The 26,819-nt window shown below is 40.0% G+C and overlaps 1 long non-coding RNA gene across 1 annotated transcript; it reads right to left on the bottom strand.

The window, feature by feature from the left end:
• Positions 1-19,585: 19,585 nt before the first annotated feature.
• LOC140905898 (uncharacterized) lies at positions 19,586-26,396 on the bottom strand. The gene is made up of 3 exons (XR_012156977.1): positions 26,169-26,396; positions 21,337-21,525; positions 19,586-19,727 (listed from the first exon to the last, which is right to left on the bottom strand). It is a non-coding gene; the product is annotated as an uncharacterized lncRNA (long non-coding RNA).
• Positions 26,397-26,819: the final 423 nt, after the last annotated feature.

Raw genomic sequence — 26,819 nt, 5'->3', positions numbered from 1 at the left:
TGAGATTGGGCTCAGTCTTAAAATCTGATATTTTTGACATCTGAACTGTGAGAATGCGTCATGTCCTGAGGAATGCGAAAAGGAAAATGTAACAAAAGGTAAGAGTACTTACCAACAAGAAAAGAGGGAGAGGCAACAAGCAGTAGCCAGTTACAGAATGGCCACTTTAGGTATGTTTGCTAAATTTAAAGGGCGAGCCATAGAAAGGCATTCTGGGAAAGTTCTGATAAAATGGCAACTCTCCATTAAGGAGCATCGCTAGGGACTAGGCAGTCACCAAGGAAGGTGCTTCTGTGTAAAGAATTGTTTCTGTATTGTGCATATTATGTAAACTTAAACTGGAAAATAGGCCCCTACCATATTTAAATCTGTTTTAGAATCAAAACTGAAAAGCATGTTCTAACCTGGGGATATGAACTGTCCTCAAAATTCGAAGTGATCTAGGTTCCATCACCAATCTCTGTAGACTACAGTAATCTCTGTTTCCTGCGGGAGTTATTCCATTTTGTATAAATTAATTGTTCATTGGACCAGAGAGAGAGAGAAACTGACTCTATAGCCCAGTGTTTAGGGCACCCACTGGAGATGTAGAAGATCTAGAGTCAAGTGAAGATGAAAGAGACCCAAGATCAAGATGCCATGGATTAAACAGATATGAAGACTGAACCCTCTAACTCCTAGAGGTAAACCCTCCAATGGAAAAAACTGAAGTACACATGTGGGACAGCATGATGAACTTTTGGCTGTCACTGCCCATGCTGTACCTATCCAAGGGACAGAGGACCTTCCACCTCTAGAGCTGTCAGTCTGACTCCCTTCTCAAACATTTTTTTCCTCCGGAAAATAGTGGCACAGCATGACTGATATACAAGAATAGTATTCTAGTTGGTACACACAGTACTAGTTCTGGATCCCAAAAGCATAGTGGAAAGGTAAGATCCGATGGAAATAAATCACCATTTTGTGAAGCCTCAAGTGAAAATTCATGCAAACTGCATTGGGTTTTTGAATGATTTTGTTTTGTGGCAGATAGCAAAATTTCTCTCTCTTACTTTGGAAAAATAATTAATTTAATCAAGTAGGTGATACATATGGTATTAACCTTATGTTATATATGTGTATACCAGTTTAAGTAATCTCATTTAAAAAAAATCCAGTAAGAAATGGGGTTTGTTTTTTTCCTAAGAGAAAAGCAAGGAAGGTGAACTTGGAGAAAAACTTACTGTGTTATTCTCTTTGACTGTTTAATAGATAAGAATGAATGTTGCTGTTTAACTAGATCCAGCCTCTGAAATATCTAATTAAAACTGATGTGCATATTTAGTTTCCAATTCATCACAGGTGGGCCCACATTAATGTGAAAATGAAAGTAAATTACCAGCATTTGGCAATCTCACTGAATGTCATTCACATTATTAGCTGAAATCTCAAAATGCATTTTAAAATATGGTTCATGGGTAGCGCTGTGTCTCGAGTAAAACCTGTGGACTCCAGCTTTTAGTATTTTACCTTCCTTCATATATCAGTCTCAACTCTACTGCAGGAGCTGCTAATTAATGTACATTGTACGAACTGCAAAATCAAAAGTGCTTTTAGGCAGAACATTCTGGGGAAGTTTCACCCACTTTCCTATCATGAATGTCACCTGGGAATTGTTGTTTAGATTGGCACAACTCTTGCTTACACCTCTAACTAGAACCTCAAAATTTTCAAAACATTTAATTGTAAACAGATTCCAGGATTACACATGCTCAAATAAATTGGTTAGTCTCTAAAGTGCCACAAGTACTCCTTTTCTTTTTGCGAATACAGATTAACACGGCTGTTACTCTGAAACCTGACATTTATTTCTGTGATGAGTGAAATCTTTAGAGTGGCTTATGTTATTATAGTTCTTGCAACATTGAAATAATTGGGCACATGAAGCCTAGAAAAGGAAATGCTGAGGGGGCATGTGAACAGTCTTCAAATACGTAAAATGTTGTTATAAAGAAGACGGTGATCAATTGTTCTCCATGTCCGCCAAGAGGAGGCCAAGAAGTAATCAGGTTAATATGCAGCAAGGTTGATTTAGGTTTGATATTAGAAAAAAGAAAAACTTCCTAACCATAAGGATAGCTAAGCACTGGAACAGATTGCCAAAGGAAGTTGTAAAAAAAAAGGGGGTACTTGTGGCACCTTAGAGACTAACCAATTTATTAGAGCATAAGCTTTCGTGAGCTACAGCTCACTTCATCAGATGCATATCGTGGAAACTGCAGCAGACTTTATATATACAGAGAGAATATGAACCAATACCTCCTCCCACCTCACTGTCCTGCTGGTAATAGCTTATCTAAAGTGATCATCAGGTGGGCCATTTCCAGCACAAATCCAGGTTTTCTCACCCTCCACCCCCCCACACAAATTCACTCTCCTGCTGGTGATAGCCCATCCAAAGTGACAACTCTACACAATGTGCATGACAATCAAGTTTGTCATGCACATTGTGTAAAGAGTTGTCACTTTGGATGGGCTATCACCAGCAGGAGAGTGAATTTGTGTGGGGGGGTGGAGGGTGAGAAAACCTGGATTTGTGCTGGAAATGGCCCACCTGATGATCACTTTAGATAAGCTATTACCAGCAGGACAGTGAGGTGGGAGGAGGTATTGGTTCATATTCTCTCTGTATATATAAAGTCTGCTGCAGTTTCCACGATATGCATCTGATGAAGTGAGCTGTAGCTCACGAAAGCTTATGCTCTAATAAATTGGTTAGTCTCTAAGGTGCCACAAGTACCCCTTTTCTTTTTGCGAATACAGACTAACACGGCTGTTACTCTGAAAGGAAGTTGTGGAATCCCCATCATTGGAGGTTTTTGAGATGAGGTTAGATCAGGGCTAATCTAGGTATACTTATTCCTGCCACAGCACAACAGGGGGATTAACTAGAGGACCTCTTGTGGTCCCTTCCAGCCATACATGTCTATGATTCCATCCTGTAAAATCAGCTGCAGTAGCGCACAGGTGCTCAGTAAAAGATTGTATAAGACACATACTGATGCAAAGCCATGTTTATATGAGCAATGGATCAAGCCCTTCACATGCACTTATTTTCTTTCAAACTTAAGCTCCTCAAGGGATCAAGTATTAGTGGAACTATAGTAAATGGTAACATTGTCAAAAAATGCAAATCACTTTTTGCAAAAAAAATTTGAAAAGTTCATAATTTCCCATTCAGTATGTTTCAGAAAGGCATGAATACTTTGATTTTTCAAAAATAAAAAAATCTTATTCAAGTTACATTTTTAAAACATTTTCATTCCCTCCCTGCCATTTCCATTTTGCCATTGAAAAAAGGGGGAGCAAGAGGGAAAACAAAAACAAAATGAGAAAATGAAAAACAAAGTAAAAACTGAAAAGGAGTACTTGTGGCACCTTAGAGACTAACCAATTTATTTGAGCATGAGCTTTCATGAGCTACAGCTCACTTCATCGGATGCATGCCGTGGAAACTGTAGCAGACTTTATATATACACAGAGAATATGAAAAAATACTTCCTCCCACCCCACTGTCCAGCTGGTAATAGCTTATCTAAAGTGATCATCAGGTGGGCCATTTCCAGCACAAATCCAGGTTTTCTCACCCTCCACCCCCCCACACACAAATTCACTCTCCTGCTGGTGATAGCCCATCCAAAGTGACAACTCTTTACACAATGTGCATGATAATCAAGTTGGGCCATTTCCTGCACAAATCCAGGTTCTCTCACCCCCTCCCCTCCCTCCCAAAAACCAGGAGAGTGAGTTTGTGTGTGTATGGGGGTGGGGGGATGTGAGAAAACCTGGATTTGTGCTGGAAATGGCCCACCTTAATTATGCACATTGTAGGGAGAATGGTCACTTTGGATGAGCTATTACCAGCAGGATAGTGAGTTTGTGTGTGTGGTTTTTGGGAGGGGGGTGAGGGGGTGAGAGAACCTGGATTTGTGCAGGAAATGGCCCAACTTGATTATCATGCACATTGTGAAAGAGTTGTCACTTTGGATGGGCTATCACCAGCAGGAGAGTGAATTTGTGTGGGGGGGTGGAGGGTGAGAAAACCTGGATTTGTGCTGGAAATGGCCCACCTGATGATCACTTTAGATAAGCTATTACCAGCTGGACAGTGGGTTGGGAGGAGGTATTTTTTCATATTCTCTGTGTATATATAAAGTCTGCTACAGTTTCCACGGTATGCATCCGATGAAGTGAGCTGTAGCTCACGAAAGCTCATGCTCAAATAAATTGGTTAGTCTCTAAGGTGCCACGAGTACTCCTTTTCTTTTTGCGAATACAGACTAACACGGCTGTTACTCTGAAACCAGTAAAAACTGAGAAGATTTTGTTTTGTTTAAAAAAACCAGAACATTTAAGGAAAAATATTTGTGCTTGTCTATGAACATTTTCATTTTTAAAAAAGGCCATTTTTCATTTGAAATATTTTGGACAAAAAAAATTGACCAGTTCTAATAGTATATTCGCACAATGCATTGATTTAATTCCTAAAAATTAAATATACTGGGCTTGCCTCAGACACACCATAAGATGCTTAGGGCTGAGAGGCTGAGCTTCAGCCTAAGTCCCAACGTCAAAATATTATCTACACAGCTATATTTAGTGCACTTGCACAAACCCAAGATTGTGGCCCCGGGCTTGGAGTGTCACTCCCAGATGTAGAATAGACATACTCAAAGGGATGGATGTACCTGTTGACATCTCCACTGGATTATGCACAGTACCTCAGCCTACAGTGGAGTTGGATAAACAACCTCTTTCCTCAGTGACCGACAGGTCAAGTGACTAGCTCAGGGATCTCAACTGAGATCTCAACTCATGTGCATTGACTGACACTTGTCAATTCAATCTCCCACTAGCTAACTATCTAGAACACCCACAACAGCTGAACAGGCTCTAAATTGCTCCCTAAAACAACTAAAGGAGAGAGGGAGGAGCAAATGAGAGTAAATGGAGGGGAATGAGGAAACATACTGAAGCTAAGCATACAGAGAAGGAGAAGTCAAATTAGAAAAGAAAAAAATACCTTGAAGACATTTTAGATAAAAATATGAAAATATAGAGAAGGGTGAGATATTACAGACCAGGACAACAGTGCAAGAGGAGGAGAACAGGAAAGGGAATAAACAAGCAAAACGTGGAATTTTGTTTGCTTGGGATATTTTGGATCACCATCATTTTGTTTGGTCAGTTAAGTTAGAGGCCACTGGCTGACACTTTCACAAGAATGCAGCAAGAGCAGCCTGGCTAGAGGGCAAGAAAATGTAGTCTGAATGACAACAATGCAATGAATGTCTAGGTTTCTGCATTGTATATAGGCTCCGGCAAGCAAGAGGAGGAAGAAAAATTCACACTACTACTAGCACTGACAGGACACTGATTAGGGATTAAGTTTTCTCCAGTACTGTCTCCACCCAACCACAGAGTGTCATTTTGAAGAATCATTTGCAGTAAATGAAGGGAGAGGAGGTACAAGGCCAAGAAATTGGTGGAAAATAATAAGAAAGAAGTGCAGTGGTTTGAATGAGGGTAATAGCCTTTCTAACCAGTGTCTTACTGCATTAAGTTTTCCATGAAATTATTTAAAACAGCAGGGAATCCAACATCCCCACATTATTAACCTCTAGCTTGTTGAAGAAAATCAGAAAGTTATTTATGGGTCTTGGGCAGCAAGTGAACTTGGTGTCCCAGACTATGTCAGATGGAGCTAGGGCACTCCAGGAACACTGCTTTGTGTTGATAAAGAACAGCACTCTAGTAAAGTCCCTGATTCAGTAGGGCTGGAGGTGATCTTTCAGGCCAAAGCCTGAGACAGCAGGTCAGCCACCAGGCTTTCCTTTTTCTTTTCTTTTTTTTTGTACAGTTGTACAATGAGCAGGAAATTTGCCACATTCTGAGTACTTTTAAAGTCATAATGCAATCATTATTAGAGCTAGTGAAATATTTTCATCAACATTTTTTTTGACCAAACTAAACAATATTTATGAAAACCCAGAAACCCCAAACTGAAATTTTTATAATCAAACTTTTCAGGTTTTGGTTTTCAAAACTGACTTTTTTTTAAACCTACAATGGTTAGAATTCATACCATAAGTGACAATTCACAAACAAAATTAAATACAAAACTATATAAGTAACCAGGTCTAATCATATTTCCTAAGAAAGCCTCTGAATTTGTATCATGGTCAGGACCATCCATATTATTATTCAAATTATCCTTCCTTTTTGCTAGACAGCTTGGGAAGTAGTTTGACACCACTTTCCTAGCATCTTAATGATCAGTAAGAGTAACATTCGGTTTAGCAGAGAAAAGCACTAATGTAGTACTATCTAACAAAAAGTAAATTCAGATTTCAATATTAAAAGTTTTTCTGACATTCTTGGCTAGAAAAAAAATATGGTTTTCTTCATTGTTAAAATATATCCTTTCTTCCTTCAGGGAAACTTGTATGACTTCTTTATTTTTCAAGTACTTACATTTAATAGGCTACAAAATATGGAGGAATTTTTTACAAAATAGATGGACGTCATTTAAATGTTAATTTTGAAATATTTGAACATTTGGAGGGCAGGTTCAAATTTATTATGGTTTATTTTTGATGTTTGTATAGATCTACATACATCAATTAATGGTACCTCTGAATTCCAAAGCTAAAAATACAGAGAGGGGCCTTAGTGCCATCATAATGAACAGCTGTTTGTGGAGACTAGGCCTTCCTCAACACCCAAAGGAAGAGAGGGAATGCTGAAGTGTTACTTGAATATTCAAAAATATTCCAAAAACTAAATCCCTCTGAAAACAAAATGTGAGTAGCACATTTTTGCTTCTAATTCTTCATGGGTGACACTGCAACCAGTACTTGATTGTGTATTTTATATTAATTATATGTACACATATACATGCATTTTCAAGAGAGGTTTTTTTGTATGGCTGGTTTTGGTTTGTTTTTTATATATTTAAACTTATTACTATTTCAGTGTCCCTGAGAACAGCATTGCACAATTGCACAAGTGCATTATAGAAGTTTTTGCCATCTTTTGAAGAATTACTTATTAGCCCTGGGGGGAAGGACAATGGACTTGGTATGAAAAAGCCTGATGGCTGACATTTTTAAAAGAGCATAGAGGATTTACCCGCACATCTTCCAGCAGAAATTGCAGTTCACCGTTTGAATGAGAAAGGCAGGAGAATTTTAAATTGTTGTAAGATCATTTTTAAGAAATATATTACTGATTACTAATGTAATGTAAGTAAAGAGGCTCCAGTCAAAGAACAGTGCCCCGATCATGCTCGGTGATTTATAGATATCTAGTAAAAAGGACAGATCCGACCCCAGATAGCTTACAAGCCAGGTTTATGACAAGACAACAGATGGATGTAACAGAGAAATATGTAGGAGGGGGACAAGAAGATAACAATAAAATGAGCATATTTTTGCATAATAAAAAGTAAATTCAAGACTTGATTTAACAAATGATTTAACCAAAGTGCCTACGCAATAAATTATCTAACAACTTTGAAAGTACCTTGCCTTTCTCCTGTACTCATAAGTTTTAAGTCTCCATACAGTACACATTCTACTCCAGTATTTTACAAGAACTAATTTATTTTTATGTAATGGTCACCATTAAAAAGTCAATACTTACCAATAGTCATTACCCAAGGGTATAGATACAGCAATTATTTACATTTCCTATAACTAGAACTGTAAATTACTGCACTATTTCGGACTACCATGTGGTAGCCATTGGTAAATGCTAATTGTATAGGTGTCCATTGTACTATACTATATCAGTTCTCTATATCACTTTGTTATATTTTCACAGTGCTTTGGGATCCATTGGTATGAAAAGTGCTAGGTACTGTAACTATAAATTATTATTATTATCAGTTAGTTCTGTGGAGGAATGGACAAAGCTAGAGCTGTCTTTGGCAACAACAACAAAAAAGGATTAGTTCCAGAAGGAATTGCATTTTCTGTGCATAAAGGTGTTTCATAAACATTATACATAAAGCCAAGATCTGTGTTGGTTCACTCATGATTCAAATAAGATACTGATGTGGATAAATGTACAATCCTTTATCTTTATCTGCTGCCCTCAACTCCTGGTTTTTCCCTTCACATAAAGCTATCCTTCCCTATAATTCAATTTCAGAAATATTCAGTCATCCCTGGCCAGAAAACTAGGTATTAATGTATCACTAAGTACATTTAATTCCACCTCAGAAGGTGAAATTAAATAGGAGTCAAATTTTAGCTGCTGTCCCATTGGGCCCCACAAGATACTTACTATCAGAGGAGGAGCAATCAGTATCCCGTCCACACTGAGACCAAGTTCACATTGAAATATATGCTGTAATTGGAAGTGCTGCCAGAATTGATTTGTGTAGAATTGAAATTCATCTCGCAGATCCAAGATTTAAAGCTATTGAAGCAAATTCATGCCTGATGTAAGCTGAACAAAGTAGGTAGAGTTAAGCCAGAAATTAATTTGGCCCACTGTTATTTTTAAGTGAACATAGTCTTGAAAGGTCCTATATTAATGTTAAGTCCTTTATTTATCCAAAGGGGTACAATATGAGCAGCAATGTGCCTCAGCCCAGTTCTGGGGACCAAATCATTTGAAATCTTTGAGCCTATTAGGCTAAGCCAATCAGCAAGAGCACCAGTTAGTGTCCTATGTAACGGTGTTCTATATGATGTGGACATATCCACAGGAATTCATATGAGATCGATTGATTTCATACAGGCTGCTGAAATTCTAGTGGATGGTAAAAACTTTCAGTCTTGACTTGTATGGTCCAGATTTGAACCAAGACCTAATGATCTTTAAACTAAATCAAGAAAAAAATGTAGGCTTATTCTTCAGAAAGTCTTTGGTCCCTCACTCTTTGTTTGCATCAAGTTCAAGGCCTTACACAAAATCTGCCCCTCTCTACTCATTCACTCTTGCCATTGATAACGACTACAATCTAATTACATGTTTATGTAGATAACATGCACTTAAGAGAATGATAACCCTTTTAGAGAATATTTAAGCCATCATTCTAGAGGAGGGATATTATTCTCTATTACATTCCACAGGTTTTTTATGTAATTTCTATAGAAACATATTAGTCTCATGCCTTTTAAGTTCTATAAAATATTTCTCCAAGGGAAGATGTAAGAGTAATTACTGGGTAACTGGTCATCAGCAAACTGGCCAAGTGTATACACATATACCTGATTGGTGAATGCATGCTTGATATTTATATCCATAAGATGTTGTGGTAAAAAAATATGCATGTCTGACTTTGAAGCTCTGGCAAACTAGTGAAAAGATGAACACAGGGCATACGGCAGTGGTTCTCAACCTGCAGCCTGCAGGTTGCTTGCGGCCCAATCCACAAAGCTGTAGCCCATGTGACATCCTCAGGGCCATACAGGTAGTATTAGATGTGGCCCACATAACACACTGTGGACCCACAATGGTAAATAGGTTGAGAACCACTGGCATAAGGCATACATCTATGCCACCTGAACTTTTGGTTGGAGAGGTTATTCTAGGCCTAATACATAGCACTGGTTTCCCTATAGTTGTGGGGAAATAACCAGGCATGTTTAATTGACACAGCCCTGGCTCTGGGGAGTGGAGAACCCATCTAGATATTTGCAAACACTAACAATTAATTTGAGATGCTTGCACAACCTCCAACTTCATATGATAATTTCTAGGAAGGGACAATCCCTGGGGTTGGACCTGCAAGCTCTCCACACCCAAAATTCCAGCTTAAGTCAATGAGAATTTTGAGATCACAGGGGTCACAGGATTGTGTCCCTTGTGAATGACTAGCTACATGAGCTAAATTCAGACCTTGGATAGAAGCCTGCAGCTCCCTTTTGGATGAGTGTGTGAGCATAGGTTTCAGGGTGGAATTCGGCTCTCTCTTATTAATAAAGAGGAAGATGATTTACAAGATCTTTTGTCCCGTCACTCATATTGCTTTTGGGGAAATACATGACACCTCTGAAAATACTGAGTTCCATATAGTTTGTCCATTATTTTTCCTGAATTCAATCTAATGGGCAAAACATTTTGAACAGTGGTGGGTTACACTGCAGCAGAAGAAATCCCTCCATTCTTTTGTCAGTAACTTCTGCCTGGAACCTCTTATGTTTTTTCATTTATTGTAGTGACTTTTGCAAGCTTCAGAGAACTAAAGGAGAATACCAGACAGATCATGCAAGGAAAGGACAAACTGAGCCAAATTCATCCTGGGTGTAACTTGAATGAAATCAGCTGAGTTGCATCAGGGATGAATTTGGTCCACTATCAAGAAATACAGAGCTGACAAAAAGTAGGAATAAAAACGTGCTGCTTATGAACTCTGGGAGGAGGCAGAGAGGTGGGGGGGTAAGGGGAGGAAGAAGGTTTCGTGATTCAGAGAGTGGCATATGAAGCAGTGCTCTGAAAGCTGCCAAGGCACATTTGAGTCCCTTGCGGAAGCCATGAAATTCAAGCAGCTATTGAAAAAGTCAGGATAACAAATTGAGGGAAGAAATGCCGACCAGCTACCTCAAGGTAAAAAAGTTGAAAAGCAGGAAGTTGAAAAGAAAATATAAATGTTTAATAATTGGTTGCAAGAGGAAGTAGAAGACAATTCTAGCTGGGCAGGAAACGGTTTTCCCATCTCTTGAGTATTTTCAAGAGCTAAAAAAATTTTCCCTGTCTCAAATCAGGACAAAAAGTCAAAATCTCAAATGTTCATGACCTCAAAAAACCAGAAAAACTTTGGTTCCGGTCAATCAAAACATTTTGATTTTGACTTTTAAAAAAACCTTTTTTAGTCTAATTAGTCTAAATTCTAAATGGCTTACCCTTTTGAATCAGTGTGACAGTGTGAATCAGTGGGGTTTTAGCCATCTTGCTATGTTGCATGTGAGTCTTACTGTCCTATACTAATACTGTGTGTATCTTAGTTTCCCTGTGTACTACACCAATACGTAGGTGGTGGGAATTGGGTGTCTGATTTTGCTGAGGCCCTCAGGGTAGGTGAGACTGCCTAGCTATTTGCAGCTATGTAACCTGAGACCCAGGAGGGGGGTGCGACACCTTTGGCCTGGGAAGCAAGACAAAAAGAAGGAAGAGGGGCAACATGGGGGGGTGTTGGAGGTTGGGTGGCTGGCAGCCTGCTTGGGGGACTGGAAGAGGGAGAATCCTGGCCCAGAATTCCCAAGATTGTCTTGGCTGAAAGTCACTGATGTTTGTAATAATAGGCTCTGCTCTATGCTGTGGTCCTGTCTACGAACAAACCTTCTGTTTTACGCTGGCTGAGAGTCATGTCTGACTGCGGAGTTCGGATGTAGGGCCGTCTGGCTTCCCCAGAAGCCCCACCTTTGCGAACTCGCTGTGGGAAGCACACGGTGTAAAGAGGGGATTCTGAATGCTCCGAGGTCAGACCTAGGAAGGCCGAAGTTGTGTAAGCTTCTTGCCCTGGAGACAGTGTGCTCAGAGAGAGGAGGCATGCTCCCCCAGAGTCCTGACTGGCTTTGTATGGAGTAGTTCCAGAGCATTGCCTGGTGACTCTGTGACAATCAGAAAAGTGGAATTTATTTCAATTTTGAAACTTATTTTCAACTTTGTTTCAAGTTGGGAGATTCACTCTGATTCGTAAACAGTTTTGGTTTAGACAAATCAGCTGTTTTCCATGAAAAAACATGTAGTCAAAAAATTCCCAACCAATTCTAATGATGAGAAAAACCCTCCACCCCAAAAAAACATTTGTATGGTGCAATTATTTTTAATTAGGGTTTCCACACTTCTAGGAAGAGTGGGAAGTACTAAGGAGGACATTCTGCAGGGAAATACAACTTAGTATCTAGTGCTTTCTCTCTGGAGATGAGTGAGAACACATTAAATAATCTATTTTAGCATTGGTCAACGATAAGAAAGGCACAAACAACAAGCTTCCAAAGTCTGTTATGTATGTTGCAAATGCCATTAAAGATTTAGACTAGTAGAAAGACAATAATCTGTAATGATCACTGTGGAAAATAAAATATCTAATATAAGATTATTGCAAATTTGATGGGGGAAGTGAGCCACTGACCGTCCGTGCTCCTTCCCAAATCATCCAGGACTAGCTAAAGCCAGTGGTGCCAGGGGTGAATCCTAGCTTTCCAGCTTCTCACATGAGATGCAAGACCCACCAAGGACACTCTGCTCACCAGTCCCCGCTTCCTACCACCAGATCAGGAACTTCACCAGCAGTAGTACTTTCACAGCCTGACATCATGCTCCCTGTATATGCAACTTTCTCATATATAAACAATTCTGCCTCTTCCAAGCTGTATCTGTAATTCCCCCTTAAAAAAACCCTTAAGGCTATGCCTTTCTACTGTAAATAAAGCAAGGAATGAACAAGAGGTGTGTGCCAGCCATCACCCTAAACAACTGGGTTAGTTTGTTATATACATTCCCTCCCACAACTGGGCACTAACTTTTTAGAATACAAGCTCTTCAAGACAGAGGCTACTTCCTATCTGGGTTTTTTTGGGTGCCACTATAACAAACACTTCTGAAGAAGGGTGCTGTACACTGGGAGAGTCCTTAGACCAACTTATCCTCTCTCTTACACAAACGCAGCCCCATTGAACTCAGCACATGTCCTCAGTATAACTTAAACAAGTCTTTGGCCCCTTTTGCTCCACTATTGTTTTCACTGATGAGCCCATACACAATTTTAACAACGATTATAAACCAAAACTTTTCAGGCTTAGACAGTTTATGGGGTCACATTGTTTAGATGAAGCATTTTAACCTCATTTTTAATCAGATGTTTGAGCTCTGTGTCTACATAAAAACTCCCTTTTAAATGGAAGTGTGCTATACATGTTACTTTCATATGCTGGTAAGGTGAAGGTATCAGAATGTATGTAACGTATGAAGTCTTTATTCTTCTTACTTTAGTTTAAGCACATGCTTTCTCTTCCCTTGAGCATTAATCTTCCACCTTCTAGAGAGATCACCCAGTGTAATACCTTTCCAATTAACACAAACAAAAATGCATCATCAACGGCATCATCATCAACAAATGGCAATTACTGCCTAGTTAAGCTACTTGTTCTGTCTTTTGGGTGGCATGCGTACTCACGCTGATGATGATGATTACAACAGCAAAGGTCAGGCTTGTAGTCTCTCAGTACCCAGTCATCCAGGCTATTACCATAATTGACAGTTTTTGCCAGAAGCACATTTATTGAAAGCAATGTGAATGCCACAAGGACTGTGTATAAAAGTAGAGGAGATGTGTCTGCAGTCTTTCCTCATCTCCCGTTTGCCAATTGTAATTAGATCTTCAGACTGCTTTGTAATCAGCTATCACTTTCAGAGTATAAAGACCTCTGCAGCTGAATGTGTGTTCCATGTCTTTATCGGCCTGAGTCCCAAAGGCTCTGGAAATTGTCCACAATGTAAATTTCTGCTCAGTGTAACTTATGGTGTATGTGAAAAGGGAATTATCACTATATGCACCAGAGTTTCCTCTAATAGCACTAGCAAGGAATTGTTTGATTGAATGCATAGTGTTATTGTCATGTGGTGTTTGCCATCAGAGATCTTTAAGGGTGAGGATGCATTATTGCTTGTTACTGAAAGAGCTGCATGTTCTGATTTGTACATACATACATTGAGTTGATTCACACCACATGGTTAGTTGTTTTGAGGGACATACAGAAAAATGTTTTTATCAAATACAACAGAAAATCCAGCCTGCTTCCTTAATTTCCCCAAAAGGGGTCTGTTTGAATAAAAGAGCTCTCACCTATATCAATTTCCTGACTTTCATCGTGAATTATATTGAATAAGGAGATTTGAAAACCTGATACTTGCCCAGTCAGTCACTTTCTTTTTTGAATTGTAGCCAGTAAGGCAAAAATCTATCCTAGTCAGTATCAGAAATTTACAACAGGATAGTATTTTCCTTTGTCTGAAACTTCCAATCCACTCTTACTCTGAGCAGAACTTTGATATGAGAGAGAGAGCACCAACAACATGACAAGGAAACTGGGAAAATATACACCTTCAAGAAATAAATGCACTCAAAACTGACAAAGGCTAAGGCTGACACCTTTCTAATTCAAACTTTATTGTTTAGAGTAGAGCAAATTTAACAGACGACATTCAGCAGATGACTATTGGGGGAAAGGGTTCTCTCTGTCAGTCATGCCTGTTCTGCAGTGGTGTTGGTGGGTCACATACACACACACACACACACACACACACACACACACCCCTCTCCTTGAATGGCGTCAACAGGGACTCCCCTTACCTCTGACAAAGACAGATCCCAGCCCCCATGGGACACAGGAAGCTGCTGTGGTCGGGAAAGTCTAGCCTACCCAAACAGGAGTAGCAGCAGGTCCACAGACCAGCCGAGTAGATGGCTCTTGTGTGCGGGCTTCTACCACTACCACCTCAAACACAAGTGGGCTCAGAAGCGGCCATGTGACAGATTGCCTTAATCTGGCCCTGCTCCTCCGGTTTTATGGGCCTTGGCTGGTGATGTCATTTTGGGAGCAGCGGTTGAATCTCAAAGGCAGCAGTAGTGAACAGTAAAGCATTTAACTAGGATCTCATAAGACTTAACAAATTTATTGGCCAGCTCTTAGAGCAGAAATGTTAGTTTCAGTACATTCTCCTCCTGTTTCACTGTGCCCATCTGACTGTCCAGATTCATTAACTGAGCAGCCACATTTTCTAACAAATTTCCTGCAGTGATTGAAGTTTGTAACACTTCTATTTCTGCATATAGCAATTCCAACACTTCTCAGAATGATCCCTCAAAACCCAGACTTGTGGCAGATTGTCTTTCCAGAGGGACAGCACAAGATGGGCTCTGACGTGTGTCTTGATATAGTGGTAAAGTACATTAAAATAAGTCAGCTACTTACATAGTGTCTTTCATCACAGAACTGTATGAGCTGTGCACTGTACAAACTATGCCACACAATATCAGTCTCTGGGCAAGACTATGTAGGGTAACTCTGTGAGAAAAACTTATTTCTCAGTTTTGTGGCAGCTCAAAATAATTGGAAAAAAAATTGTTTCATGTCGACCCAAAAACTGAATTTTTTTGGAATTTTCAGAAAATAAAAAAATTCAAAAAAATTGTTTCATTCAACCTGAAAAACAGTTTCATTTCTGGGAATTTGTACCCTTCTATTAATAAAAACAAAGGAAATTTTGAAACAGAAGACTTAATGCACAAGGAGACGTAGCTGCCAGTCACAAAACAACAGTGGTGGTGATGCCCCCCTCCCCCAGTAGTCCAGTGAGTGGGGCACTAATATGGGAGACCCAGATTCAAAACCCCACTCTAGAGCAGGGACTTGAACCCAGTGTCCCCGTCCCCCCTGCACCCTCCAGCTGAATACCCCAGTCACTGGTGTACAACCACAAGGCTCTTCTGGGGTATGTCTCTCCCAACCTCTTCTCTTGAAACTGTTCCACTTTGTAGAAATAGTAAAATAGTTCTTGAGACACAGACTCTATATAGCCTAGTGTTTAGGGCACTTGCTTGGTAGGCAGGACATCTAGCTTCCAGTCCCTGCTCCAATGAATATTTAATTAGCTATACAGTGGATCAACTTTTTTTTGTTTCTTTTTCTTTTTTTAAAGTTTGTCATTATTGACACAAATTAACAAAAGGCTTTGGTGAAAAAAGTTTCGGACAAAAATTTTTGCTCATCCTTAATGTACCAGGGTTTTGCTCAGGTTAATATGTGGGGGGACCCTTTGTATTGGATTTATTGTCAATCATTTTATCACTGTCAAAAAAGCAGTTTCATCTCTCTTCCCCTTTCTAAGGTCCCATCCTAAACTCTTACGCAGGTGTGAAGTTTTACTCATCCAAAAAGTCCCATTAATGTCAGTGGTACTCCTCAGGTGAAGAGAGTTGTGTACGTCTGTTTGCAGGATCAGTATTCGAACGTGCAGTTGGACAGTGATGTTGTATACTGTGTGTAGTGTGGCAGTTAGGCAGAAGAAAGGAATATCCTATTTGTATTTGTCATCAACTGAAAGTCTGGTTGTAGGGTTGAATAAGGAGCTCATTTAAAATAAGCATTTTGTATGTGTCAAGGAGAGAAACTATTGATTTGTACTCCTATTCACCAAGAACAAAAATCAATCCCTTCAGACTGGAAAAGGACTTGTGTGTAGTGATGAAATGACCCCATGAGCTGCGTAACAGAGGCCTAGTTCTAGGAAAAGGGAAGCCAAAGGAAAATGAAAAGGAGTACTTGTGGCACCTTAGAGACTAACCAATTTATTTGAGCATAAGCTTTCGTGAGCTACAGCTCACTTCATCGGATGCATAGGAAAATGGCATTGAGGAGGTCAAAACAGTTCATATGGCTCATCAGCAACTGCTTGCGCCATCTGACCATCCAAAGGCAACTTCAGAGCAGTCTGTACAATATGTGGAGCTTACCAGAGATCTAGAAGCTGCTGCTATAATGTCATTTTTCCTAAAGGAACTTGGCAAAATTGGCACTGTGTTCTCTCATGGACTGCGGTGCCAATGGTCGGCATAATTCGCAGCCCTAGTGCTGGAAAAGAGAGGAAGGAATTGGAGCCTGTTGTTCACTGTAAATTAAATAGTATGACTCTATTAATGAGAACCATTAGCATCCAGTTTTATGCTCTTAAATGAAAAATGTGTAGCAGAGCCTGATTTGATCAGTTTGAATCTAAATGAAACCATGAACTAGAAGAGAATGGGTGACACAGCGTGTTACTGGTCTAGACTTTCATCTGTCCAAGGGCCTCTAGGTTTACATTTGGTTTGGGTCACAAGTGAAATAAGTTTTTGATCTCAATTTTAGGCTAGGCAGTAAGAAGGGTGTGTGTGTATGGGGTAACATCTTTTACTCGCCAAGGAGCACTAGTGGAAGACATGATGTGGTAAAGACATGCTCTTTTTGTTTTTAATAACTAAATGAATGTCTTAGCTGCCTAATGTCATGTTTGAATCACGTCAGGAAGTGGGTCTGAAAAAGAGGGAAGGGGCCTTGTGGATCAGCTCAGGAAGGGCACATTGATTTTTGTTGTATTAAATCTGTGGCTGATGAAATACACTAAGTGCAAAACTTTCAGAATACAGAATGCTTCCCCTGAGTCTGCAGATTCCCCTTCAAGGACATGCAGTTGAGGTTTCATAGACTTGTGAGACCTGGTGATCGGTGAAGACAGGAGTTCTTTGAATAGTGTCCCTCAAAACCAAGTGGATTTCCAAGTGGATATTTTTACAAGATGTGGTGCTGCCCCTCTACAACCTATCCCACTAGAGAAAGGAAGAAGTGTGGCGCACAGGGAAAGGAAGCACATAGAAGCATGGTTCTTGAGTGAGCCATGGCAAGAGGACACTGGTGAGCAGAGAAAAGCATCCACCTGTCCATATGGAAGGCCCAGAGATTTAGGAATAGAACTGAATTTCTATGTTAACATTCTACATCATTGCAGGATAAAGTCCACCTTCCCTGTTTCTTCCTATAAGATTATAAAATCTTCCCTGCACAGGGAAAAAGCTTCTGAAACTCCTTCAGTCTTAATTTGCAATGTTCAGATTACATATCCTAGCCCACGTTTTCTAGGCAAGAAAAAAAATACAGCTCTCATGGCCAAATTCTGCCCTGACTAAACAGCCCGTGCTGCCCACTGAAATCAATGGGCTGCATAGGGTGGCACACTCAGGGTAAAATTTGGTTCTTGGTCTTTAGGTTTAGAAACTTATGTTTTGTTTTAGATTTCTGATGTATGGAGTGATTGAGAGTTGATATTTCAAATCTTTTCCAAAAATCTATTTTAAGGCATGGTACATGAATACATAAGGTTAGCAACATTTTTCAAGTTATCAAATTGTTTAATCAAAGTTTGTAAAAGATTTGTGCACCTTAGGAAGTGTCACACATGCAGAAGTACCTGCTGAATTGGGGCCTCTGCAAGCAACAACATTTAAAATGAACAGGTGCCCAGTGACCTAGATGTATTCATTAGGGGTGGCTGGAAATACACCAATTCTCTTCCGGGGGAAATTTGGAGGTTTTGACATTTGTTTTCATTCTAATGCAACATGAAAGCGACACCATTTGAAACTTTTCACACAAAAAAATATGACAGCAGTGGCCTAGTGGTTAAGGCATTTGAGTGGGATGGGGGAGACGCACATTCTAGTCCCTTTTCTGCTTGATTCAGAATATGTATCTACAGAGATATGTGTATGAGGATTTAATTAATATGAATAAATAGCTTTGAACTCATGTATGAAAAACTCTAAAGTAAGTGCAAAGTATTCGGTTGTTTATCCTAGATCCCAAGGTGATAGCCACCTTAGAAATGCCTAGCTGCAGGCTTATTGTTATTCCTTTAAGTGATAGCCACAAAGAATATATTTCTAGTGCACTCAATCACAAAATTAGGATTCTTTCATTAAACTGGTTAAAGGATAAATCCTCGGAACATCAAGCTATGACATCAATACAGATAAGTTTTCTTAAACACTTATCTGACAAAGAACTAACCACTTGGGGGTATATTTACCACATATGTAACTATTTAAAAGTTTTCCACTGTATGTTAAAAAAAACAACCCCTAATAAATATATCTGATAAATAATGATGATAGTCTCCATATTTCTTTGTTTAATTCTCAGTTTTCTTGCAAGACCTTCTTGAAGTTTGGTTGTAATGGATCATTACGTCCATAATGTGCTCAATGTTGGAGTGAATTTTGAACAGTTTTTAGGCTGCATACTGTTTTCTTCCAGATAATTTACTGGATTAAAATTAGCAGTGTGAAAAGCTGTAGAGAAATCTAAATGCCTGCCAAATCAAAGAAATAATCACATTTTTATGAATATTTAATATCATAGTCATGGCAAATAAGGCAAGTAATTAGTACTTACCATAAATTTGCAAAGTATTATTTTATGTAAATGTTACATTCTACTAGTTTGATATGAATTATTCATTGTATTGCCAGACACTGACACAAACCAGTAAACATTTAGATCTATGTGTTATTAGTTTACTTACCTTTAATGATATTGTGTAGAGTGCTTTTTTTTTTCTGATACTGCTAAAAAAATTTCTAAAAGGGGATGGAAACAAGAAGAAAGTCAAAGTCACCTACTATAGCAGTCGAATATAGGAGAAGCTTAGATGCAAATGTACAAAATGCAAGTTCTTTCATGTGTACAGATGAAGAGCCTCACAGCTATGCCTCCAAAGACCACACAGGGTCTCATATTAATGAGATAGGGTAAGGGATGTTTACAAAAATAATGGAGGTAGGAGAAGAGGAACAATTTTTAAAAAACCTTCCCATAAAACCTCCCAAATGCAGGTCAGACTCCTTAGGTCAGTGGCAAGGTCATTGAGAGGAGGTCTAGATTCATCTTAACCAAGCAACATCAAAGTATCATTTTAGGAGAAGAGACCCATGCAGCCCATCTGTAAGTGCAACTACAGCATTGGAGTGTTCGCACCCTCACCTTGAGGCCCTGTCCTGTGAGCTGTTGAGCATCTTTGAGTCTCACTGAAGTCCTTTAACTCTTCTGATCTGTGCCTTGCAACTAGTAACAATTGAAGACAAACCCTTTTGACATTTTCAGTCATATACTAGGTTTCAGAGTAGCAGCCGTGTTAGTCTGTAACCACAAAAAGAAAAGGAGGACTTGTGGCACCTTAGAGACTAACAAATTTATTTGAGCATAAGCTTTCATGAGCTACAGCTCACTTCATTGGATGCATTCAGTGGAAAATACAGTGGGGAGTCGTATGCTCATTACTTAACTATATTAAAGTGCATGAACCACTTTCAGCCCATGCCCCAGGTTAGATGCAAACACATTCTTTTTGGTATTAGCAATTCCTTCCACCTTTGTGTCATTGGCAATTTTGCACTTTTCACCACTATTCTTTCTTCAAAGCCATCGGTGTACAGTGTGAATATGATCCAACACAGATTGTTAGAACACTCAAGTTTTCACCTACCTGATAGGTAAGTAAGTATGTAGCTACCCCCTGCACATGCCCTCTATTTACCAAGCAAGTCTTTATCTAATCTTTCATTAACACTACCATACTTTTTAGTCTTAGACATTAATCTTATACAGTACAGTATGGAAGCCTTTTTAAAATCCAAGTAAACTAAATCTGCTACTTTGTGCCTGTTCACTGTCACTGTAAGCTCTAACGAAGTTTAATTAATTTGATGATTATGTCCTTCCCGTTTGCAAGTCCATGGTGAGTCTCCAATCAATTTGAATCTATTGTCACATTCTCCTATTAAAAAAAAGCAACCCTTTCCTAGAATAGATCAATTAAATCGTTATTGTATCTTTCAGACAAACTGTATCTACTGGAAAGACAAACCCATTAGTTGCTACATTATAGATACTTAAGCCTTTCTAGTGCATATGCAGATTATGAGACTTCAGGATCTTGTATGACCATACAATCTGCATCTACCCTTTCTAAGGGATATTGATTGACTTTCAATGGATATTGTGCACCTTGTTGCTTTAGTCCATTTTGAAAAATCCAGCATATGTGGGGATATTTGGCTCATTTTGAAAGGATATGTACAGCACTGGAGTCTGAGGCCTATCCGTTCAGGGTACATATGGAAAAAGTTACTCTCTGTCTTGTATGCAGATTGACCAGTTTGGGCGGGATGGTTTGGGCAGGATGAAGTTTTCAGAAGTCAATGGAATAGTGGAGAGGGTCTTTGTGGACCACACGTGAATGGAAATTTCAGACAGTCTCTGGTCAATGTTCTGGAGGAATGGGTCCCCATAGCATAGCTAGCATGGGAAATTTAGATTACAGGCCAGTATGTACAGTTTTCTCTGGGCCACTTGGTATCTGTCAAATCAAACGCAAAAGCTATCTGGGGGATGATTGGTAGCATTAATGGGGAACACAGTACGTAAGAATGGCCACACTGGGTTCATATTGGAAGATCAAAAGACAACTTTAACTCTATTTCAAATATTTTTAATCTAAACATACAACATCTTTTCCATTTTGTAGAACTTGGAGTTTTGAGACAATGAGGCAAATTCAACTGTGACGTAACACCATTAAAATCAATGGCATTACAACAGGGATGAATTTGGTCCAGTAAGATTACTGGCTTACAATGAGACTTCATAATCTGTATTTTAAAAAAAAATGTAAGAAAATCAGACTGAACAGTTATTATAGCCCATGTATTTGTGAGCCGTATAAGAAATGTGTTTCTTTTAAACTCACCAGCTTCAGTAGTTTCATCATCTGGAAAAATTCTGCAGGAAGGGGTATGAACATCTCTATGGGAAATCAGTTAATAGAGTGGAGCCTCACCATAAAATTCGTCTTGATTTGAAGGATTTAGCTGCTCTTGCAAAATGTATGCTGAAAATGGGGGAGTCCATCATGGTGTTGATAAGATACAAGGAACATCTATCAGAAAAAGTTTTACAAAACAGAGCCTTTGATGATGTTTATACTCATTTTAGAATAAAAGTTTGCCAGTTGGCTCAGCAGTGAGGGAAGTGGGAAGGAAGGATAGCTCTTAGCTGGTGGATGGTTTAGCATGTTGACCAGCGAGGGTCCAATCCTTCAGTCCTTACCCAACACAACTAAAAAAAAAAAACAACAACAACCTCAAGGAGCTACATTCCTATTATTATTATTAATATGTTTATTATGGCAGTGCCTAAGGATCAACAAAAAATGGAGCCCCATTGTACTAGGCACTGTACACAGAGTGGTAGATGATCCCTGCCCCTATAGATCTTACATCTAAACAGACAGCCACACCACGGGGGGGGGAGGGGTGAGGAGGGGGAAAGGCTACAACACAAAAGCAGAGTGAACTATTTGATGGAAACAAACACGTTAGTAATGCCTTTTTTGGGGGGGGATGGGATTAGTTAAGAGGGGTGAAGCTAAATGAAAAGAGAAGGGAGGAGGGGTGAGGAGGAGAGGGCAACAGAGAAGAGAGTAAAAGGGGCAGGTGTGGAGTGAAACTGAGGTGAAGAGACTATGACCGAGGGTGAGAGAGAGAGTTGGAGCAAACAGACAATCAGCACAGGGCAGAGAAAGGCCAGCCAAAGCTGTAGAAAGTTTTGTGAATACTCAAAAGTCCCTGCTTTCTGCTCCTACCAGCTGGAGTCTCTGGCTGGCTCCTCTGCAGTTTTACCCCAAGGCCACATGACAGGGAGAGGGGAGGTAACACCTGTGTGGCAGTGGTACCAAAATGGAGGGGACCTCTCCCACGCACAGCTCTAATCTGGGTCCGGGGTCCTACTGGAGGGAGGCAGCAGACCCAGATGGGTGCCCTAAGATGAACACAGGTGACTCCCACTGGCCATAAAGGGAGTCCCATGCATGCATTTAAGGGCTTAGGATGGTTCCCTAAAAAAGCAGAGGGGAGATCATTTTAATGCTCAAAGTAATATGCTGAAGAAACCCTCTAACCCCTAATTCCTCCAACATTCCACACACAATCTCTTCATTTTCCACTGCTCCCCAGTTCCCCCGTCCTAATTCTGAATAACTCGGGTAACACAGCCAAGGAAGAGAAGCATACTCCTTGCACAACCAAAACGATGGGAGAGAAGACATAAGAAGTCACCACTGTGAACCATAAAAATGTGGTTCACATAAATGTTTGTTTTTAGCTTTAATATTTTAAACTAAGATTTCCTTCCATTTGGACTCATCCTGATCTGCAATCTCCACCTGGTGTTTTTCAAACCAGATGGAAATGTAAATTATTTAAAATCATGTACTTCCATTAGCAGTTGCGGTTAAAAAAAAACACCACTTTCCAGGATTCCAAAAAAGCAATTGTGGTACCACTGGGAGCAGGGGGGGTATGCAGTGACCACAAAGGAGGATTTGTGAATCCTCTGCACACCAGGACAGGGGTCTCCAAGCCCATGCTGATTAAGCTTTGAGCAGATCATAGGAGGACAACTGGATCCTTCAAGCAACAAGAAGGTGGTCAGGGAAAGTGTGGGACCCTTACTGAATGGGGGAGGCAACATAGTGACAGATGATGTGGAAAAAGCTGAAGTACTCAATGCTTTTTTTGCCTCAGCCTTCACAGACAAAGTTAGCTCCCAGACTGCCACACTGGGCAACACAGTATGGGGAGGAGGTGAGCAGCCCTCAGTGGTAAAAGAACAGGTTAAGTACTATTTAGAAAAGCTGGACATGCACAAGTCCATGGGTCCAGATCTAACACATCCAAGGGTGCTGAGGGAGTTTGCTGATGTGATTGCAGAGCCATTAGCCATTATCTTTGAAAACTCGTGGCAAGTGGGGGAGGTCCCAGACAATTGGAAAAAGGCAAATATAGTGCCCATATTTTAAAAAGGGAAGAAAGAGAACCCAGGGAACTACAGACCGGTCAGCCTCACTTCAGTCCCCAGCAAAATCATGGAGCAGGTCCTCAAGGAATCCATTTTGAAGCACTTGGAGGAGAGGAAGGTGATCAGGAACAGTCAACATGGATTCACCAGGTGGAAGTCATACCTGACCAACCTGATTGCCTTCTATGATGACATAACTGGCTCTGTGGATATGGGGAAAGTGGTGGTTGTGATATATCTTGACTTTAGCAAAGCTTTTTATATGGTCTCCCACAGTATTCTTGCCAGCAAGTTAAAGAAGTATGGATTGTATGAATAGACTATAAGGTGGATGGAAAGCTGGCTAGATTGTTGGGCTCAATGGGTAGTGATCAATGGCTCAGTGTCTAGTTGGCAGCCGAGTGGAGTGCTCCAGGGGTCAGTCCTGGGGCTGGTTTTGTTCAACATCTTTATTAATGATCTGGATGATAGGATTAATTGCAGCCTCAGCAAGTTAGCAGATGACACTAAGCTTGGGGGGAGAGGTAGATATGCTGGAGGGTAGGGATAGGGTCCAGAGTGACCTTGACAAATTTGAGGATTTGGCTAAAAGAAATCTGATGAGGTTCAACAAGGACAAGTGCAGAGTCCTGCACTTAGGAAGGAGGAATCCCATGCACTGCTACAGGCTGGGGACCAACTGGCCAAGCAGCAGTTCTGCAAAAAATGACCTGGGGATTACAGTGGACGAGAAGCTGGGTATGAGTCAACAGTGTGTCCTTGTTGCCAAGAAGGCTAATGGCATATTGGGCTGCATTAGTAGGAGCATTGCCAGCAGATCGAGGGAAGTGATTATTCCGCTCTATTCGACACTGGTGAGGCCACACCTGGAGTACTGTGTCCAGTTTTGGGCCCCCCCACTACAGAAGGGATGTGGATCAATTGGAGAGAGTCCAGAGGAGGGTAACAAAAATGATTAGGGGGCTAGGACACATGACTTAAGAGGAGAGGCTGAGGGAACTGGGGTTATTTAGTTTGCAGAAGAGAAGAGCAATGTAATTTATTTATGTGATATTTGAACATTATACTCACTTTCATCCCATTTATTATCTGTTGAGCATTGTAAAATATATACATAAGCAAGCAACATACCATATGACAAATCATGTAATTATTCCAAGATATGCACAGGATTCTGGTATCCCACAAAGACAGAAGACTGAAAGCCACGTGCATTCAGTGTGCTGAGAACTGGCACAATTTCTGATTGGGTATGTTCTGTTAACTCAATCCATTCTTTGCTGTATTCTCTATCACTCTCATATTCTCACTCCTATCAATAAGAAGCAGATCCAAGATTGCAACTCTTCTTGTTGGAGATGCTACTCTGTTCTCTTTGTGGATCATAACATCATCTTCATTGTAACTTTGTAACCTTCTGAAGGACGGTTGGTTGGTTGGTTGTACTAGTTATCCACCCCACATCAGGATCATTAGAGTTCCCCATGAACATGGTGTCTTCTGGTTAAAATTGTTCAAGAGTTGGTCTGAGTATTTTTCATTCTCACTCTCCTTCAGTAGCCATCTATACTGATGTTCCATTTATAAGAATCACCACACCAGATTTCAGTTGCACCCACCAACTCCTGACCTCCCATATACTGGTCTCTTTTAGGTGGCAAAAACAGTGCCCTTTTAAATAATGGTTTCACCTAGCAAAGTTGTGCCACCAATGTGGATATGACATAACTTTGCAAAAAAATAGTTTTAAACAGGATCATTAAATGTAGAGTGTAGCCTAGTCTCAAGAAAAAAAATTAAAACCATTAACAAAGTTAAGTGTCACACCTCTTTGGGGCATGGACTGAAACGGATTATATGTTTGTACAGTACCTAGCACAATGTGAGCCCTCTCTGGTTTAACTCTCTAGGTGCTACTTCAACAAAAATGCTAACTAACAATAACCACATTTATGATGGAAATGGTTCATAAAAACATTTTTAAATGAACACTTTTGCACGATAAACGAAGCCTATTAACTTCTCAGATCTTCTTGCTCAGATCCCATACTACTGCACTTGTGTAAGCACATTTAAATATTTGACCTTTGAGCCAGTAAATTTGAACAGCATACATTTCCCTAGTGTGGCTGAAGCTTATAAAACATAACCTCTGATTAGCTAACTGGAGACATAATATACCTTCCATTCGTGCCTAACACACTTGTTTGATGGCATAGGAGTTGTGCAGGAGGATTAAAGGCACAATGCAAGTCATGGCATGTTTACCTAAAATTCTTGGTATTTCATGCTATAGCAAAGGCAACCTCTTTTTCTAGAGAAACTTTGTGCAATATTAACAAGAACTCCTTAAAAATACCAGGAAGTGGTGTACTACCAGCATTAGGCAATGCTCCATATCTCAGCATTTGCAAGCTAAATTCAGTTTTCATAGCAAATGTTTCATGGAGGAGAAAAGCTGGTTGCTTCACACAGCTCTGCTTTTTCTTATTGCCTAATTGAAATGCAGGACATATTCATGTCATGGTCTTTTGACTTTGTGATTCCAAAGAAAGAAACCAGGGCCTTTGGTTACAGTGAAAAAGCTGAGAGAAAGATCATTCTTATAGTATATCTAATGGGAAAAGTCACCTGGCACTTTATGGCTGAAGTCAGACAAATTCAGACTGAAAATAAAGCATAATTTTTTAACAGCAAGGGTAATTAACCATTGGGACAATTTACCAAGGATTGTGGTGGAGTCTCCTTCACTGCAATTTTTAAATCAAGATTGAGGGTCTTTTTTTTTAAAAGAGATGCTCTAGTTGGAAAGGCATTACTTTGGGGAAGTTCTATGGCCTGGGTTTACAGGAGGTCAGACCAGATGATCGGAATGGTCCCTTTTGGCACTGGAAACTATGAACCTATGAAAAGAAACAGTGTTTTAGCTGTAAAACAAGAAGAATTTTTTAAGGTAACACACCATAGAAGTAATCTGAAATTAATCACAAAGGTAAAATTTACTCCCACTGCAGTATAACAACCTCCTCTTCTTCCAAACGTAAGGCCTACATGCTTCCCTCACACAGCAAGACCCAAGGAAGCAGGGGCATATTGTCTGAAATCTCCATGGTTTCAAGGAGAGCATTTATATTTTTGCTTGTGGGGGGAGTGGTTTGCAGCAGTTTGGTGGGGCTGCCCCATAAGCCCTTTGGAGCCCCTGAATGGACAGGCAATATTGGGCCCAACCCAATGGATCTAGGTGTCCATGAGGACAAGCTCGTCAATCTTCCCAGCCACTAGGCCTCACTCAGAAGAATTGCTTACATTAGCTCCCAGAGCTGAGTCTGTGCAGTTCCTTGTCTCCAAGAGGAAGTAGGGTTGCCAACTCTCCAA

This window comes from Lepidochelys kempii, chromosome 2 (genome assembly GCF_965140265.1).
Source record: "Lepidochelys kempii isolate rLepKem1 chromosome 2, rLepKem1.hap2, whole genome shotgun sequence".
Lineage (NCBI taxonomy): Eukaryota > Metazoa > Chordata > Testudines > Cheloniidae > Lepidochelys > Lepidochelys kempii.
Note: the sequence above shows the minus strand (reverse complement) of the source record. Positions and strands in the feature narration are given on the sequence as shown.